The sequence below is a fragment of the Euprymna scolopes genome, chromosome 45, assembly GCF_053919585.1.
Source record: "Euprymna scolopes isolate OS-2025 chromosome 45, ASM5391958v1, whole genome shotgun sequence".
NCBI lineage: Eukaryota > Metazoa > Mollusca > Cephalopoda > Sepiida > Sepiolidae > Euprymna > Euprymna scolopes.
In genome coordinates, this window is record NC_136526.1 from 54,122,325 (window position 1) to 54,131,132 (window position 8,808).

Genomic DNA, 8,808 nt, shown 5'->3' on the forward strand with positions numbered 1-8,808 from the left:
AAAGAAGCTTTGTTCATGGAATCTACGTTTAGGTTTAGGCACAGATAAAGAGTGGGGGGAATTACTGATGCTGTCTCTGTTCCATGACCAGTATGTCCATCATAAAGAAGTTTCTGTATTAACTAAAAAGTTTTAGCAATTACATATTTTTTAGCAGCAATTAATTTCATCTTATATAATATGTTTTATTTTGCATATTTTATTTGTTTAACTGTTTTGCTGTCATATGCTTTTAATGCACACAGGAAATATTTTTGTAATATTCCACATTTAAAATCGCGTGCAAACATTATAGAAACAACTGTACTCGTGAGAAAGAAGCTCAAAAACTATATGGCAAATATCCACAAATGCAAGAGAGATAAAAAAAAAATTGAACTTAAAGGGATGGGCAGAATCTTAAAAAGATCTCTCGGTTGGAATGCCTGAGTTAGCAGGTAAATGTTTGGCATCCAGTAGGATGCTCCATCCATAGCTTGGACAAACTAATAAGAAAATTAAAATAAAAAATATTTTACTGCAAAATTTCTTGAATATTTCGCATTCTCGTACTATTCTACATATGACTAAAACAGCACTGAACACTTTTTGAATCTACATTTTTTCATATTACAAATCCCAGACGAATACATACAATCTGAATTACCCACAAGAAATCATTCTTGAATGTCTTTAATCTATTTGTACAAAGGTTTGTTACAAGAAAACTTGACATGAAGGTACTTGCATATACAAGAAAACCCTGACCAAATATTCAAAATAACAAAGAATTCAAAGCTCACATCAGATTCTCTCAGCATGTCTATATACTGAGTCATCCGAGAAAGTCTCGTACTATTCTACATATAACTGAAACAGCATCCAACACTTTTTGAATCGACAAAATATTCGAAATAACAAAGAATTCAAAGCCCACATAAGATTCTCTATACAAGAGATGGTAATCTTCTCCCACACATGTTACCTCCAGTAACAGCAGTTCAAGAAAGATTCAAACAATTCGACTTAAAGAGATGGTCAGAACTTTAAAAAGATCTCTTGGTTGGAATAGCTGAGTTAGCAGGTGAATGTTTGGCATCCAGTAGGATGCTCCATCCATAGCTTGAACAAACTGATAAGAAAATAAGGAAAAAGGAAATATTTTCTTGCAATCAGATTCTCCCAACAATACAATCTGAATTACCCACAAGAAATCACTCTCGAATGTCTTTGGTCGCTTTGTACAAAGGTTTGTTAGGAAACCCTGACATGAAGGTACTTGCATATACAAGAAAACCCTGACCAAATATTCAAAATAACAAAGAATTCAAAGCCCACATCAGATTCTCTCAATATGACTATATACTGAGTCATACGAGAAAGTCTCGTACTATTCTACATATAACTGAAACAACATCCAACACTTTTTGAATCTCTCAACACATTTATATACTGACTAATACCGGCCCTGTCGGTGGGGCATTAGAATACGCCGACTGCCCCTCTGCAGAGGGTAAAAGTCTCTCAATGGGGGTCCTGGATATGATCTTAAACTATATCCACTGGTTAGGCCCCAGCTTGTGGGCTTTGGGGAGTGTGGAGCCACCCTTTAATTACCATTGCTCTCAGGTCCACTCTGACCCGGAGTGGTAGTACCTGTTAGGGTCCCAACTATGGGGTCCTGGATATGACCTTAAACTATATCCAGTGGTGAGGTCCCAGCTTGTGGGCTTTGGGGAGTGTGGAGCCACCCTTTAATTACCATTGCTCCCAGGTCCACTCTGACCCGGAGTGGTAGTACCTGTTAGGATCCCAACTATGGGTTAAATAGAAACCGACGTGAAAACAACAAATATATTCTATTAAAAAAAATTTTTCTTCAAAATCTTTGGATTCGGCATTAAATAACCTGAAAAGGGTTGATATGCCATAAAACAAAAACAACCAACCAACTGACTCATACAAGAGATGGTAGATTTTCTTCCACTCTTATGATTATGTAAATGTTTTATTTTGTATATTTTATTTGTTTAACTGTTTTGTTGTTGTATGCTTATATTGTCTTCCTATTGAAAAGAAAAGAAAAGAAAATAGTCAAATTGAGTTATCTGCTCTTCTGAATTGTCTGCCTTTGAATTCAATCAAATATTCCAACTGGTTTCTCTTGCGTTGAGCACGTCATAAAATTTTATTTTATTTTCTTACTTAAAAGAATACTTGATAAAATTACATGATTTTTAGAATATGATGTCTCCGTTCTATGACTGGTCCATACATCATAAAGACTTTTCTGCTTTTTCTTTATTTTTCTTTTCAAAATAAGTGCAATTCTAAATAAGCACCTTCCTTTATTTACAGGTTCAAGATACAATGGAAAAGAAATGGAATTTTGAAAGGAATTTCAAAAAGTATCTGGCAAATATACCCGGTGAATCAAGTGCAAGAGAAATTTAATCAATTGCACTTAAAGGGATACTCAGAATACTAAAAAGATCTCTCGGTTGGAATATCTGATTTAATGGACGAATGCTTGGCATCAAGCAGAAGCTTCCATCTCCCAGCTTGAACAAACTGATGGAAATAAAAAAGAAAGGGAAATAGTCTCTTATAAAATTCCACATTTAAAATTCCACATTTAAAATTCCACATTTAAAATTCCACATTTAAAATTCCACATTTAAAATTCCACATTTAAAATTCCACATCCACATTGAAATCAACACAGGAAAGTATTTTCTTGTAAGATTTCTTGAATATTCTACATAGAACTGAAACAACACCCAACACTTTTGGAATCTACAAACAAAAAAATGATTTCCCTATAAATGTGTACTTTGTGTAATTTTCCTCATTGAAAATTCTTATAAAATTGCACACAAAATATTTTCTTAGAAAATTTGTAAAAATATTCCCCCTTCCCATAATATTCCACATTCAAAATCAAATTCAAATGCATACAAGAAAATATTTCTTGCAAAATTTCTTGAATATTCCACATTCTCGTACTATTCTACAAATAACTGAAACAACACTCAACACTTTTTAAATCTACATTTTTTCATATTACAAATCCTGGACGAATACATACAATTTGAATTACCCACAAGACATCATTGTTCAATGTCTTTGGTCTATTTGTGCAAAGGTTTGTTAGGAAAACGTGACATGAAGGTACTTGCATATTCAAGAAAACCCTGACCAAGTATTCAAAATAACAAAGTTTTCAAAGCTCACATCAGATTCTCTCAACACATTGATATACTGACTCATGCGAGACGGTAGATCTTCTCCCATTCATGTTACCTCAAGTAACAGCAGTTAATTTGATACTCCACAAGACTAGATAAATACTTCCTTAAAAGTCCTATAAAAAATATCATATTAAAATCTTGTAAAACTTGTTAAATATTCTACATTCTTGTAATATTTTCAATACACTGATAACTGAAATAATTTTGTAAAGTGTTTTCATATTACAGCACTCTGACATGAATACGGTTTGAATTACCTACTAATGCGAAAATGCACACAGGAAAAATGTTCTCATAAAATATGTTCAATAATCTACATTCACATAATATTCCTGACTTCAAATTACGTCCTAAACAACACTCATCAAATGGTGGGATCCACATTTTCAGTTTGTTAGAAAACCTGACATGAAGATACTTCCATCTACAGCACAGAGCTGGATACTCAACCAGACTAGATGAATTCTTGCCCTTAAATCAATCTACAAGAAAACCAAATATTCAAAATAACAATTCCAAAAATTCAAAAGACCATATAAAGTTCTCTCAACATTCAAGCAGTTACTCTTCTTCTACTCTTAAGTAACAGCACTTAGCTGCATACTCAACCAGACTATTGGAAGTGTAATTCTCATGAATAGACCACCTTTGATGTTTGAAGTAAAAAAATAAAACAGAGATTCAAATACCTGTGTATCTCATAATTGCCCTTAATTCCATCTAACAGAAAACCAAATATTCCAAATAATATAGTATTCAATGGCCACATCAGATTCTCTCAACATTTAAGAGATGACTCCTCTTCTCCCATTTATGTTACCTAAAGTAAACAACATTAGTTGGATACTCAACCAGACTAGATGAATTCTTGTCCTTAAATCGAGTAACACCAACAAATAATCATGAAGTAAAATCAAACAAAATATATATGTCATAGAGAGATAAATTATTAGTTGCACAAAAGAGCAGCTTGATTTATGAGAATTAAAAAGATGGAGGAAAAGAGTGAAAATCTTTAGTTTATTTGTACAAGGATAATCTGGTACGAGGATACTTGATTTATAAAAATTATCTACATCTCCCATCAATTGTTAATCTCATGAATGGTCTTCTGATTTCTGAGAACTTTGTCTGAAGTAAAATCAAACAAAACACATGTCATAAAGAGATAAAGTGTTTCACAAAAGAGCAGCTTGATTTATGAGAATTAAAAAATGGACTTGGAGTAAGATAGAACAAAAGAGTGAAAATCGTTAGTTTATTTAGATTTTTAAGGATAATCTTGTAGGAATATACTTGATTTGTAAAAATTAGAGAACATCTACATATCTCATCAAGAACTTTGACTGAATTAAAATAAAACAGAAATTTAGATATTTATTTATTTATCTCATAAAGAGATTAAGTGTTAGTTTCTCAAAGGAACACCTTGATTTATAAAAGAAAATTAATTTTAAGGATTTGTAAGGGTGGTATGAGGATAATTGATTTATAAAATTATAGAATATTAAAATATCTCATCAAGAACTTTCACTAAAGTAAAATAAAACAAGACATCTCGAGTATTTGTAGTTTATTTGTACAAGGATTTTTCAAGATAATCTGGTATGAGGATACTTGATTTATAAAAATTATAGAAGTAAAATAACACAAAACAGAAATTTAGATATTTATTTATCTCATAAAGAGATTAAGTGTTATTTTCGCAAACCTATTTTTTCTTTCCTTCTCATGACATTTCATCACCCCTCTCTCTCTCTCTCTCTTCAAGTCTCGTTTTTCCTTTATGTTTTTTTATTCCCACTCTCCCTCTCCTTTAACTGAATATAAAAAATTGATTCGACAAAGATGGAACAAAAGAGTGAAAATCCTTTAGCTTGTAAAACGTGTGGTTCAATATTTTCTAACAGTTCTAATTTAAAAACTCACCAGCGAATACACACTGGCAAAAAACCTTATGTCTGTGAAATATGTTGTGCAGCATTTTCACAAAAGTTTAATTTAAAAACCCACATGCGAATACACACTGGAGAAAAACCTTATGCTTGTGAGTTATGTTCCTCGGCTTTCATAAAAAGCTCTGATTTAAAACGACACATGCGTGTACACACTGATGAAAAGCCATACGCTTGTGGAGTGTGTGGTGTAGCATTTGCGAATAAGATCAATTTAAAAACTCACCAACGCAGACACACAGGAGAAAAACCATATGTTTGTGAAGTGTGTGGCTCAGCTTTTGCAAAAACCTCTGGTTTAAAAAGACACATGATTAGACACTCTGATGAAAAGCAGAATGAAATGAGAACTTACACTTGTGAAGTGTGCAGAGCAACGCTTAAAAGCAAGTTTGCTTTAACAGTTCATCTGCGAAAGCACACTGGTGAAAAGCCATATGATTGCAAGGTGTGTTGTTCTACGTTTTCACATATCTCAGCTCTAAAAGTCCACCTGCGAACACACACAGGTGAAAAACCATATCATTGTGAAACATGTGGATCTGCATTCTCAACTAGCCATGCTTTAAAAATCCACCTGCGAAAACACACTGGTGAAAAGCCATATGATTGCAAGGTGTGTGGCTCTGCATTTGCACAAAACATTCACTTAATAATCCATTTGCGAACACACACAGGTGAAAAACCATACGGTTGTGATATGTGTACGGCTGCATTTTCAAACAGCTCTGCTTTAAAAATCCACCTGCAAAAACACTCGTGAAAAATCATTTTTATGGCAAGGTGTGTAGCTGAGCATTTTTAAGAAACTCATGTCTAAAAATTTATATGTGCGTATCATGTAAAAACCTATCACCTGTGAAACTTGTGGCTCAACATTTTTTGGCAAATACGAACTAAATATTAAATGGTGATAACAAATAAATACCTTCATTGAAAGATCTGACGACCATCTGGGAACATGAACCATCACCGATAACATCAAATGGAAAAGTGACCGTGTTCTATAACAAAGACATACAGGCGGGCAGATACATAAAAGACAAGGCCATCAAACCAGATATAGTAATATGGAACCAGCCTAAAAGAACTGCTCATTAGTTATGTCACAGTCTCAAATAATTTTGGCCTTAATAGAGCTGAACGGGAAAAAATAACAAAATATCAGAACCTAAAAAATGATCTAAAAACGACATGGTCTCTGAAAGAAATAATCATTATACCAGTTGTGATAGGAGAAACTGGTTTAATAAAAACTAATCTTCGTAAATACTTAGAAGCAATCCCTGGAAGACCAAGCTGTAATGAAATACAAATAGCAGCCATAAAGGGAACAGCATCTATTCTTAAAAGAGCCCTCGGATATAAATTTAAATCATAACAGAATCAAGTGTTAGCTCCAGGAGGGAGTCCCTTGATCTCTTAAAACTTACTAAAGTAAAATAAACAAAAGTGAAATGCCTACTAGACACTATCCTCGAGCGTCTAAGGTCTCTCTGTACAAGGGTTTCTCAGAACAACCTTGCATGAGAATACTTTTGCTTAGAAGTAAACCCTGACCAAATATTTAGACCTTTCCATGGCTTATGCACATTAGCTTTTACGAGGAATGGTGCACCTTCTTCAAGTGATGTTATCTCAAGTAATAGCACAAAGCTGGATACTCCACCAGACTAGATAAATTCTTGTCTTGGAATCAAGTAAGACCAAGAAACTAAAACGAAATATAATCTAAAACATAAGTGGTTAATTGGATTAAGAAAAATTGTTCTCAATTTCTTTACTAACTTTCCGTGGCTTATGCACATTAGCTTTTACGAGGAATACATAGTATTCGCAGCCCAAATAAGATCTCCTTTCTATGGCTAACCCACATTAGCTTTTACAAGAAATGGTGCACCTTCTCCAAGTGATGTTACCTCAAGTAATAGCACAAAGCTGGATACTACACCAGACTAGATAAATTCTTGTCCTGGAATCCAGTAAGACCAAGAGACCAAAATAAAAGATATACTACAACGTATGAAAATGGTTAATTGGGGAGAGGAAGATTACGTTCTCAATCTCTTTACTAACTGTATTAACCGTTCCTCTTAAGTTATCCAATTTACCAAATTTACACTACTAACGATTAATGATATTGTCCCATTGACTACTGTACACTCTTTAACCCTTATCCTCGAGTGGCCTCTGGACCTTGATAAGTGGTGACTCCTATGTAAAAACAATAAAATAAAAAATTCAGTGTTTGAGAAATAAAGAACTTTAATGGAACATCTGTATAACAGGTAACGGGCCCCTTGATTTCTGAGAACTCGAGGGAGTACAAGTGCTTGCAGTTCGTCAGAGCATTCACTGTTAAAGTACTTGTAGAACAGGCAGAGGGATGCAACATTTCGTTCATGGGACAGGCTGAAGCTTAGATGCCAGTTCAGGGCCTATCAGGTTGGCGACTCTCTTTTGAACCGTGTCTAGGAGTGAGAGACTAATAGCAGATGCACCAGACCAAACGTGACAACAATACCCCATGCATGGGCGAATGGTGTCCTCCTAGAGGTATAGGATACTTTCGGGCATTAGTAGCTTTCTAGCACGGTATAGAGAACCTACCTTCTTCACAGCAGTCCTGGCAATGTTCTCAATGTAATTGTTCCAACTCATGTTTCCTGTGAACGTTAGGCCGAGAAGTTTAAAAGATGTACTTTTAGATAAAGAGTCTGTGGCCATTGCTATTGGTGGTAGAGAAGATTTCTTGTAATTATTGAAGGAAACAAGTTTAGTCTTAGCAGCATTGAATGTGACCATCCATTTTTTGATATGAATTTTAATCATGAAGAAAAACATGTGGATCTTAAAGAAAATTTTAAGAAGAAACTTTTTCCCCGCAATGTATGTGGTTCAAACATTTCAAGAAAATCCTGATCAAGCTATCTTCCCCTAATAGAGGAACATTCTAGGTAATATTAAATTCACACGTTTTGGTAATGTAACATTTCTGCAGCTACTTCACAAGGATTTTTTCAGTATCTGCTCATATATGGTACCTGGTATTCTCAAATAGCCTCCTATCTGATATACACATCGAATGACAAACAGCAAAAAGACATATAAGCTAGCAGATAAAAAAAAACAAGGTGGAACTGAGGTCGATCAACTGGCAAAAATCACTACACACAAATTCTCCCAACTGATTTTGCCGCTTCTCAAACGTCAAATGATTTCTCCATCCTTTCCCACCGACAAGTGACCTGTTTTTATAAGGCATGCACACGTGATCTCGCGAGACTTCGTTCACTACAAAACATCACGGCCGCCATGATGGACTTTTTCTTTCTTTCTTGATGCGCGCGACTCACAGGACAGACAGACAGACATGAAGACGTTTGTACAGTTAGGCTCATTAAATCTCCACACTAACGTACTGTACTTACAATAACCCTTATCCCTGAGTGGCTTCCGGGCCTTGATAAGTGGTGACCACTTTGTAAAAAAAAAAAAAGTTAGCCATTTTCCCCACAGACTGCAAGATCTGCGCTCATTATGTATGTTACTGCTAATAATGAAATCAATACATTTTGCCAACGCAAAAGAAGTATATTTATGCCAAGAGTGTAAAAATCTTG

At 34.5% G+C, this 8,808-nt stretch overlaps 1 long non-coding RNA gene across 1 annotated transcript in view; it reads left to right on the plus strand.

Moving 5' to 3' along the window:
- LOC145269667 (uncharacterized) overlaps nt 1–3,752 on the plus strand; it is a 30,328-nt gene extending 26,576 nt beyond the window's left edge. The window contains exon 2 of the long non-coding RNA XR_013865167.1: nt 2,338–3,752. This is a non-coding gene — a long non-coding RNA (uncharacterized LOC145269667). The remainder of the gene's footprint in view (nt 1–2,337) is intronic.
- The last annotated feature ends 5,056 nt before the right edge of the window (nt 3,753–8,808 follow it).